Source organism: Camelus ferus, chromosome 6, assembly GCF_009834535.1.
Source record: "Camelus ferus isolate YT-003-E chromosome 6, BCGSAC_Cfer_1.0, whole genome shotgun sequence".
Taxonomy (NCBI): domain Eukaryota; kingdom Metazoa; phylum Chordata; class Mammalia; order Artiodactyla; family Camelidae; genus Camelus; species Camelus ferus.
In genome coordinates this window covers 58,865,177-58,877,164 of record NC_045701.1, presented here as the reverse complement: position 1 = coordinate 58,877,164, position 11,988 = coordinate 58,865,177, and the positions used below count along the sequence as shown (strand labels likewise).

The window sequence follows — 11,988 nt, the reverse complement described above, 5'->3', positions numbered from 1 at the left end:
CCTGTGTAACCAACACCACAATTGAAGTAATGAACATTCCCACACCCAAAAAGTTTCCTGGGGCCCCTTTGTAATCCATCACTTTTACTCCCACACCTGCTTCTTGTTACTATACTATTTTGTATTCCCTAGAATTTTATATAAATTCAATTGTACAGAATGTACTTTTCTGGAGTCTATCTTACTTCACTCAGGGTAATTATAAAACTCATCCATATGTTGTGTGTATCAATATTTCACTCTTTTTTATTGCTGAGTCCATGTATGGATGTACAATTTGTTTATCAATTTACCTTTTGATAACCACTTGAATTGTTTCCAGCTTTTGGCTACTAAAAATAAAGCTGCTGTGAACATTATGAGCAAGTCTTCATATAGACATAAGTTTTCATTTCTCTTAGGTAAATACCTGAGAGTAGACTGTCTGAATCATAAGGTAGGTAGAGTTTTAAGTTTGTAATAAACTGATGAACTGTTTTTGCAAAGTGATTGTACTATTTTGCACTCCCACCACCCATATACAAGACTTCCAGTTCTTCCACATCCCCAGCAACACTTGGTAGTGTCAGTCTTAAATTTTGGCCATTCTAATAGGTATGTAAGGTATCTCACTGTGCTTTAAACTTGAATTCCCCTAATGATTTATGATGTTGAGCATCTTTTCTGTGCTTATTTGCCATCCTTATATCTTATTTGATGAAGTGTTTGTTCAAATCTTTGCTCATGGTATTATTAGATTTTTCATTATTATTAAGTTTTGAGTGTACTTTATATATTCTGCACACAATTCCTTTATCTGATGTGATTTGCTTCTTTCAGTCTGTGCCTTTCTTTTCATTCTCTTAACAGTCTCTGAAGAACAGAGGTACTTATTTTTAATCAACTCTAATTTACCAATTTGCTTTTTTATGGAACACTGTCCTTTATAGATTTTTGTGTTGCAGCTAGACATCTTTGTTTAACCCAAGGTGACAAAGGTGTTCTTCTGTGTTTTCTTCTGGAAATTTTATAGTTTCAGGTTTTACATATAAGTTTGTGATTGATTTTGAGTTAGTTTTTGTATATGGCTAAAGTATGAAGTCCCTCCCCCTTTTCTGAATGTGAATATCCAATTTTTCTGGCACCATTTATTGAAAAACTCTCCTTTCTCCACTGAACTGCCCCTTATTGGAAGAAAGCTGTTCATGTATGTGTGGAGTCTATGTCTGGACTCTCTATTCTATTCCATTGATCTATCAGTCTATGGTTAAGCCAATGCTACACTCTCTTGATTATTGTACTTCTACAATGGTTTGAAATTCTGTGGTATTTGTCCTCCAACTTAGTTCTTCTTAATGAAATGATTTCTAAATCAAAGGAAAATCTGAAATATTATTTAGAAGAACCTTGCAGTGTTTCAGAACTAGCATTTGCTTTGGGGATAAACATGTCTACATGACCTTTTTAAATTGTCTGTGCTCTGAATAAATGGAAGTTGCCATATTGTTTACCAGCATGCGTGTCGTCTAAAACTAATGTATAAGTCATGTCATTAACCTTTTCACGATTATTTAATGTATTCCTATAATTAAATTTTTTATATTACTGTTTTGGATATCTGTTCATCACCGTGAGACAGTCAATATTTATTATAGTCTTTTTCTTTTTTTCTATTTCCCCTTAGATTTATATCTCCCATATGAATTGATGTGGATATAAATGTCTCATTTTCAGATAAATCTCTGAGTTATGAGCCATTTCTCTAGGTTTGTAGACTCTGCTTCTTGGGAAATATTTGTTCAAGCTTCAGTTTGGTAGTTACCCAGATGTGTCTTATCATTTATTTTCCTCCTGAGGCCCTTTGTCATGTTCTCTTTCAGACATGCTCTGTGTACCTCGGTTACGAAGACACTTCCTGATGTGTGATCTTTTTAGAGTACAGTCCTCATTTGCTCTGTATAGTTCTTTTCTTGACTCCTTCTGCTCTAAGGGGAGAGGGGGGAAAAGTAAGGAAGTGGGTTCAGTGACCATTTATGGGCTCAGAATTCATAGATAAATAAGAAGAAATAAGATAAATAAATTGTCTATACTTTATTACAGATAACTATAAATAGTCATGTTATTCATAATTAAAGAACAAATATTTTTATCTTTATAAACCTATCAATCTTTTTATATTTATAAAAATATGAATTTAATTATATTTATAGGTAAATATAAGGACCCTTTTCAGATCCTTGTAACCCTAACTTCAGGTTGTAATTTTCCCTTTTCTGGTCTTCAGGTGCTTGGCATGTACCACGACTCTCACCAGACCGTGGTCTGGAGTCTTAGTCACATTTACCAGGGCATTCAGAGATCATCAGTGTGAACACTGGGGAAATGTTACCTCTAAAGACCTTGACTAGTGAGAGCATCTTCTGGGCCCCAGAGGGTGAGAGGTGAATAAGGCGGAGTGCTGGCTAGGTTGAGGCAATGTGGCCCTACTTTCAAGTGTAGGGGAAGAGGATTGGATTTTTTTTCTAATGTCAAGAGGCTAGCAAAGTAATAATTTAACACTTTTTCTTTTGATTTATAACCCACCCTTTTATCTTTAAACCCATGCTCATTGGGAAACTGATCTAAAACATACTTGTATCTTTTTTTGTGATTTGGTCCAGGACACAGAACTGAGAGTTCTCAGGGTTGCTTCTGTGTCTTCCATTTTGATTAATAATAGTAATAATGATAATAATAGATAATAGTTATTTAGCCATTACTACAGGCCAGGCCCTGTTCTAAGGGCCTTGTATATATTAATTCATTGATTCATTATAACCTTGCTGTGAGCTAGGTCGTTTACTATCCTCATTTTACAGAAAATTGAGGCACAGAGAAGCTAAGCACTTGCTGAGGTCACACTGCTGGGGACAGAGTTGTTATTCAAACACAGGTGATCTGGCTCTGAATTAGGAAGGGGCTCAGAGATGATCTGGGTGCAATCCTCTGATTTTAAAGACAAAGAAAGGAGACTGGAAGAGAGTAAGTGATTTGCTTGGAGGCACACAATCTCTAGTAGGTAGAGCTGAGGCTTATTCTCAGGCACCTGTCTCCCTGTCCTGGGTTCTTTCCCATGATGCTGGCCCTGCTACCTGACTGTAGTCACTGTGCCCTGGGCTTATCGCTGCCTGAGCCTGAGGAATCCCTGAGCTTCCTTGACTTTAAAGCAGGTCCTAGCATTGCCGACTCCATGAGTGAGAGGGTTGGGCTGGTCTCACTGCTGCTTGCTGTTTGATCATTTCCTTACAGTGTGCACTTGCCGAGTCAGCATGAAACATCATTAATGTTGGCACTGACGATGTTGAGCCACTTTAAAATTCAGACTCAGATCCGGTGTGACTGGGCTTGCTTTCCAGCTGGCATTACCACATTGATCCAGCTTCTCTCTAAAGCTTTCAGGAAGGCATCATAACAGCAGTGTTATGATGTTATAACACACAGAGAGGGCTTCACACTTGCTCGTCCTGTCGCTGACCAGTTTGGGTGGCTGTATTCCAGTTAAAATCATTTCAGAATTTATTCTGTTGTTACAAGAAAATCGCACTCAGGGCTGAACACATGCCAAAAATACCTGTGAGTATTTTTCATAGAAAACGCTTCAAAAACCAATGCCCAATGACAGTTTGTGTCTTGGTATAGTAATGCCACTTGCCGAGTACTTCTGGCTTTCCTCTGGTGACAATCCCTGTCCCCTAGAATTTGGGTATGTCTGTGTGATTTGCTCTGGGCAATGGAACCCGAAAAGAAGTGTGTTCCTCTTCAGAGTGCAAGTTGTAAGAGCCAGGTTTGCTTCATGGTTTGTTTCTCTTGCTTCCTGGAGGCACAGAGGTGGAGCCTCCCTCAGCCTGTTGGTGGGTGAGGACTGCAGAGCACAGCCAACCCGCCTGAACAAGTAGCATGAGCAAGAAATGAAATGTTCTGAACCCCCTCGCTCACCTGTCTCTTTGTTTATTTGTTCTTTTCATATTGCAGTAACTTTAGATTTACAGGAAGTTGCAAAAATAGTACCAAGAAGTTCCTCCTACCCTTCACCCAGTTTCCCCCAATGGTTCTATCTTACATAACCGTAAAGTGCAGCTCTAAGTCACTGAGGTTTGGGGGTTAGTTCAGCATTACCTGTTCTGTTTTCACTGATGGAGATTTTTCTTTCTTTCTTTTTTATAATGGATACTTGACTGTAAGGATATAAAACTATTCCAAACTTTCATCACATTTTGACAGCCTCTCTTTTACCAAATAGAATGTTTTTCCCTGTGTTGTCGTCACTCATGCATATCTTTATTCTCCTTCTGCCAGATCACAAGCTCCCTAAGAGAGCACGTGTGATTGATCTTTGAATCCCTCCCGAGACAGTACTGTGTGTATAGAAGCCGCTTTAAAATGTTTGTTATTAAATGAATGGCGGATTGCTATGCAGGTGCTGGCCTCTTGAGTAGAAAAGATGGGAAATAACAAGCTCATTTGGGCACCTAAAAAGGGCTAAACATCCTAAACTTCATCATTATCCAGCTGCTTCAACATGGAGGTATGAGATCAACCAGAGATACGGTGAAAGCCTGAGAGGCTGAAAAATTTAATATTTGGCGGGAGCGGGGCAGGCAGAGATAAGGCGCTTAGCTATCCAGCTTTACTCCGTTAGGCATAGGATTCCGCCTTGTACCTTTTATAGGCCACTTTGGTTCCTTGTTGCTTATAGATTTTCAAGGCTTTAGAAAATTTGGTTGTGAGCATATGTCTCTTTAGAGTCAAGATTCTCATACTGAAATCATAATACTTCACCCTCCTCTACTGTTAGATTTTTGTAACCATTTACCTGGGCTGTGGGGGTGAGAAATCCCCTGTCAGTTGCAGTCAGCAGTGCATTTATCCCTGTGATGTAGCAGCAAGCAGCAGGGCCAGTTGTTTCAGGATGAGGACGCTTGTGTAGCTGCATCTGTAGTAAGCCATTGCCTGAGACCAAAACTGGGAGATAATTAGACCACTGGCATCTGGTTTTAAGATGGTTTGCAGTTACTCTGCTGCTGGTATGTAAATAGATGTTCTGCAGCCTTCCCTCCAGGCCACATAATACCCGCTCATCCTCACCAATCTCTTCCTTCAGACCTCTGTCATCTTCCTTCCATGCTCCCATCCAGTGCCCTCTACAATCCTCTTAAGGTGGGCTTTGTCCAGTCCAGAAATGAGCACAGCACTCCAGGGAAAGTCAGACTAGTCAGAACGGAATCTCTGCCTTATGTTTAGGTATTACAGCCAGTCTGTCTCTGTCTTTCTCTCTCTCTCTCTTTCTCTCTCTCTTCCCCCCACCCCCCTCTCCCCTAAACATATACTCAACCCAATACTTCAATACTGAGAGAATAATTGGATCTTGGGGTAGACTTGATCATATTTGTTTAATTCTTTACCTCTCCTTTTAGAATAAAAACCAAGGACAAATATTTGAAGGTCTTCAGGAAATGATGGCAAAGATACACAAAATGTCTGTGTCCAGAGAAATGATTCTGAATTATAATTAAATATGTAAGATTGCATTTGCCAAGCTACAATCCAATGTGAGGCAAAGTAAAAAAAAAAAAAAAGAAAGAAAAGGAAACAAGTCTCCCCTGAACTCATTTCCTGGGAGATAAATAGGGTGGTAACTTATTTTGGTCCTACATGGCTCATTAGGCATGGAAGTATCCTGTTCATTTGCTTGCACGGGAGAATTTAAGTTATATACCACAGATAAGTGGAAACAAACCGTACACAGGCTGCAGCTTCTGAAGGTTAAGTCTTACAGAAATATCTGAAATCAAAAGACTTATCTCAAAGGCAAATATATGCAGAAGGAAAGTACAGGGAAGTCTGAGTACGGGCGAGTAAAGTAGAATGCTGCTTGGCATCAGACGGGGCTATTACGGGTCACTCGGCTAGGCTGACCTGAGACTTTTGTTGAAAGCAAGGTAGGAACCGGTTTGAGAAGGCCTGAGTGTATCATTTCTGCAGGGTAGTCAGGGACCAAGAATCCCTGTGGGACAAGGCTGCCTGATTTACTCTCAGTTGCAGCTGAGTAGTCCTTGGAGCTGATGTAAAGAGTTATGAAGCCCATTGTTCTCTCAGTAATGTTTCCATGACTAGTTGCTAGGATGAGGTATGCACAGAGAGTGGGCTGATGAGTGACTGGGTGGGCAAGATCAAATGGTCTGCCCAGGTTGCTATGACAGCCAACAGGAGGGCAGGTCCAGGGAGAAGATGAACTCAAGTCATGCAAAGAAGGAAACTGCAGTCAGAACCACACATGTGCATGTCCTTGTTGGCTGTAGACCCATTTAGTGTCCCCCATACCCTCACTGGGCTGGATGCTTCTTATCAACCAGACACCAGCTGGAACACTACTTCCTCAGAGGGACCCTCCCTGACCACCCACTCTAAATACCATGTACCACCCCCATCACTCCCTATCAGTCAAGTCTGTTTTATTTTCTTCTTTGGAATCATCACTAGCTGATTTTGTGTTTTTCTTATTTGTATATTGTCATTTGAATGTAATAACCATGAAATCAGGGGTCTGTCTGTCCTTCCTCCATGGTATTCTCAGGGCCTGGTATAGACCCCAACATAGAGTAGGGGTTCAAGAAACATTTGTTGTACCAAAGACTGTGAACTGCTTGTGGGGAAATCTTGTATTTTATTCATCTCTGAATTTTGAATTTCTGGCTTAGAGACATTTATTCAGCAAGTGTGGGCCACTGTAAAGCAGAGAGTTTCTCCCTGTGAGTTTTGTCTTGTCACTTGTCACCAGGATCCATTAGCCAATGCAAAGTCTGGAAGGAACTCAGGGGCTTCTAATGAGTGACTCAGAATTATGGTTATATGGCCAGACTGGTATTGTAAACATGGGAGTCTGAATATGGAGGTGAAAAAGACACAGAATTGCTAGAATACAGAGCAGTAATTACTGACAGTTATGAAATGCTTACTGTGTGCCAGCCACTGTGCTGAACACTTTATGTACACTGTCATTTAATCCCATAACCATATAGAGAGGTAAGTTCTATTGTTATGCCCATTTTACAGATGAGAAAGCTGAGGCACAGAGAGTTTAAGTAACTTGCCAAAAATCACCTAGTTGTTCAGTGGTGTGTTTAGTGGTGGAGCCAATATTCAAATGTACATTGTAGGATTGTGTTGAGAAACAACCGAGATTATTAGTTAAAAGTGTTCAGTTTGTGCTCATAAGTTTGTGTCTCTCCTTTCCCTCCACCTTCTCTCCTCTCTTTTTGTTATTGCTTTTCTTATCTCCTGATATTGTGGTTTAACGCTTTTTCATCAACTTCTCTTTTTTATTTTGTTTAGTAGGGAAATGTAAGTATACTATGATGTGTTTAATAGTGCAGAACAGGCAGGTGCAAATAGAAAAACCAGTGCTAAATAATGAAATGTGTGAACTAGGATACTGGTAATGGGTACCATAACTTGCTGGGTGCTTAATTCCACCCAGTCTGGAATGAGTGGCATGTGAAGTGTTACAGGCTTCTGGTCTGAATTCACTTGCTAAGTAGCATTGTGACACTGGGCATGCCATTTAGCCTCTGCAGACCTCTGTTTTACCTTTTCTGTAGAATTGAGGGTAAGATGGGGCACTGAGGCAGGAAAACTCTAAAATTCTTTGTAGCTCTAAGAGCACATGATAACCTTGTTCCACGGCCTGTTGTGCTTTGTGTGCACTCATGCTTTGATGAGCACTCACTGGCTGGCCTCAGAGCAGCAGTGCTGCTGGAGCGCAGAAGGCCCAGATGCGACAAGGCTGTATTCTTCTCACACTGTGCGCTGCAGAGCAGGCAGCTCCCACTCAGGCTGACACAGCTTTGGAAAAGCAGAAAACGCATTTTAACTATTTTATTATTATTTTACAGCAGCTCGCTCTGAGTTAGAGCATTTTACTGGGTACTCCAGGCTTTTGATAGTAGGGAAAGCGAGGAAGAGAACAAGGACAATGCCTAAAATGTATTCGGGCAAGCAAGGGTCGTAGATCAGGTAGCCGGAGGTCAAGTTTAAGACAGTTAACTAACATTCTCAGCAGGGCATGGGGGAACAATTTTCTTCCCAGGGAACATTTGTCAATGTCTGGAGACATATTTGATCAACATGACTCAGGGGTGCTTTGGCATCTAGTGGACAGAGACCAGGGACGTTGCCAAACATTCTATAATACATAGGACGGCCCTTAACAACACAGGATTATCTGGCCCAAAATGTCAGTGGTGCTGAGGTTAAGAAACCCTAAACTGAAGCAGGAGAGCAGACAAAGCGTCACCAAAATCTGAGATCAAAGACCAGGAACCAGGCAAGCAAACAGAACAACAGCAGGACAGGCAGCCCAAGGTAGGAAGCCACAAAGCTTTGGGAACCCAGTTTAGGATTAGGATTTGGGCCAGACATCTGGAAATAGCCCAGGCCACCAGCAGAATGAAACTTCTAATGTGCCATCTGCCTTCTGAAACAGAAACCTCTTTTAATTTTTTAAGGGGCTTCCAGATGCTGACTTCTTGTTTGGGGTCAAATCTGGCATAAAAAAAATAGGCATGCTTCTAGCATCTGCTCCTCACTACAGCTGTTTGAGATAGGCATGGTCAGTATCATTATTCTCATCTCCGTTTTACTACTCTCTGAGGCTGAGAGGGGTCAAGTGACTGCCACGCATTACACAGTAACTGAGTGACAGAGTCTTTACTCTGAGTCTTGCACTTGTTTGACTGAGGAGGGTGGGGGTCAAAGTCGGACCACGTGGCTGGAGCAGAGGAGGTGGAAGGTTAGGCTGTAGGTAGCTCTCCAAAGCCCTTCCCTATCAAAGCTGAAAGACAGGAAGCAAGTGGTCATAGGAAGAGTGCGTGGTATGCTTAGGGCACATAGGATTTTGGGGGAGTTTTGTCACCTTTCCTTGAATAAGTCTTAATGAAATCAGGAATTTTATACATCATGACAATTCTAACAATTGTAGTCTTGAAGTTGAGGATCCAGACTTCTCAGTTGGTGAATAAAAAATTAAAAAATTAAATGCAGTACAGTGGCTTTTTCAGCTAGTTGCTTGCCAAAACTTTTGGTTGCTGCAGTTCCTAAGAGTATATTTTGAAAAAAATCAGCTACTCAGATTAAAGGGAAGGACTTCAGCAAGGGGACAGTCACCACATCTTCCCTCAGGGGTTGCCTGGCCGATGGAAGCAAGGGGAGGATTTCTTGAACAACAAATTTCAAAAGTCACCACAAATATAAACATCTGCACAATAAATGCTCTACAGCATCTTACTTTTCTCAAATTCAGATTTTGGGCAATTTTAGGAAATGATTATGAACCAAGGAGTGAACTCTCTACTCCCACTCCCACCCCCATAAATTTAAACCATCAAAATAAGGTGTCATAGAATCCAGAAAATAAAGCTGCAATAGTAGAAGTCCGTGGACCCTCCCTCAAAATGTATTTTATAAAGACTTCTATACAAAAAGAACAAGCAAAATTAAGATACTAAAGAAAATGGTAGGATGGGAGAAATTACTTTCAATCCTTTTGCCAGGTTGATGTTTATTACCTAAAACATAATATGAGTACTTACAAATCTAAAAGAGCTAAACTGATAATGGATAAATAAACATAATAGTTGACATCTGTTCAATGTTTGCTACATCCCAGATACTGGGTTTGGCATTTTAAGAACATTATTTCATTTAGTTCTTAAACAACACTGCAGAAATGAGTATTGTTATTATGACTGTTAAGCATATGAGGAACATTAAGCATAGGGAAGGTAAATAATCTGTTCAAAATGACATGAAAGAAAAAACCCAGTAAATCAATTTTGAAAACTGTTTAACATCACAGTAAAGAGACAAGATTTAGGCATTAGTTTGTATCTATTCAACTAGCAAAAATGGAGAAGAGGGTAGGAAGGGATAGACTGGGAGTTCAAAATTTGTAGATGCTGACAGGCATATGTAGAATAGATAAACAAGATTATATTGTATAGCACAGGGAAATATATACAAGATCATGTGGTAGCCCACAGCAAAAAAGAATGCGACCATGAATATATGTATGTTCATGTATAGCTGAAAAATTGTGCTCTACACTAGAAATTGACACAATATTGTAAACTGACTATAACTCAGTTAAAAAAGTAAAAGAAAAAAACTATGCACAAACATACAGTATTGAAAAAAAAAATTGAGAAGATGTTGAAATGTGCTGCTGACAAAGCTCTTGCATTGCAAGATCCTGGTCTAGCTGGATGTTCCAGGAGGCATGGAAATACTTACGCTATTAAACCAGCACTCCCAGCCTTTACAAATTTTCTTACAGAAAAACAAATCAAAGAGAGAATAAATGTGTAGATAGATGTTTTAGTGTGTTAGCAATTGCCCATTAATAAGGAAGTGGTTAAGGGCATTGTGGCATATTTATTAAGAAGGTTGCATGATTGTCTTTACAAACAAGAAACATGAGGATCGCCTTCTTCAGGACACCCTCATTGTCAGGCTCATGAAATGTATGACTATTTTGACATAGTCAAAAGAAGAGTATAGGGCAACCTGGGGATTTTTTGAGAAACTGATCCAGTTACATCTTTTTTTCTGCCTTTAAAAAACACCCAATTCCCTGCCACCACCCACCCACCCCAAAGCATCATCTTGGCCAGGTCACCCTGCATATAGCCTTATGACATTTTTTATTTTTCTTTCATGGCTCTTAGCACCATTTGCAATTATATTTTCATTTTCCTTACTACCAGTTTGTTACTATCTGTTTAAGTAGACATTAACTAGAGGTCCCATGAGAACAGGAACTATCACTCTTGTGCTTGGCTGGGTACCTGTCACTTATAGGCACTTAGTAGCAATTTTCAGAATAAGTGAGTGCATATACATTAGGACTTGAGCTCTATGTTTGACCATTGCCTTCAAAACAGAAATATTTGTTATGATGCCCTCTCCTGTTTTTTAGTAAGTTCACCAAGTACAGTTTATCATGCTGAGATCTGCCTTTAAAACACACATGAAACAACCCTTATTAGTACTGAGTAGTTTATAGTTTAATCTTTCACAATATTATTATTGTACAACTTCTCTTCCCCCTCCACCAGATTTTAATTTTACCCTGGATTTTGGTCACAACCTAGTTTGAGTCTTCCATCTCAAAACTGATTTCTATGTGTAATACATATTTATATTAGCCCCTACTCTGTGTCAGGCACTATGTGAGATGCTGGAGGTACAAAGCTAAATTTGATTCCATTCTGATTTCCTAGGAGTACCTTGGGGATAGGGGACGGCAGACGATGAGCTGCATTACCACGTGGTCTAAGAGAAATGGACAAGATGCTAGTGGAGATGGGTGGGGGTGGGTAGCCGCTTCCCACGGAATGGCTGTTGTGTTCTTTACAAGAAGTCTGAATTAGCATTAATTAATCATTTGAGTACCTGTTGGATGTGCTTGTGTGGTTATGTGTGTGTTTGCACCTCTTAGTCTCTAACATTATGCATGTAGCATTAAAGATAATCATAAAAGAAATAGGGACAAGGATCCTACATCAAGCATCAGGGAGAAATTGTGCTTCTCTGTGTTAGGGGAGGTTGGGTGAAATAAATGATATGGGGATTAATCAGGGAGGTACACGGAGGTACTTCATATCTCTGCCTAAGAACAGGTGGCACAAGGGGCACGGTGGTGGGGAGAAGGGGCACTGCTAGCAGAAGTAGTGCCCGAGGAAAGGCATGAAGGTCGGGGTTGGTAAACACACAGAAAGTGTAGAGCAGATTACCTGAGTGGTTGGAGAAGGGTGTAGATAGACAAAGGGCCGGGTGGTGCTGGGGAGGGGGGGCGGGGGGAAGTCTTCCAGGCCTAGGAATCAGTATTAAGGAAAAGAGGAAGAAAGAAGAGAAGTAGGTGTGAAATTGAACAGGCTGACCACAGGATCGGGGCTAGGAAGGGAGGAATGTGAA

The 11,988-nt window shown here is 40.4% G+C and overlaps 1 protein-coding gene across 1 annotated transcript in view; it reads left to right on the top strand.

Annotated features, from left to right (window-relative positions):
- RTN1 (reticulon 1) overlaps positions 1-11,988 on the top strand; it is a 208,013-nt gene that overhangs the window by 32,048 nt on the left and 163,977 nt on the right.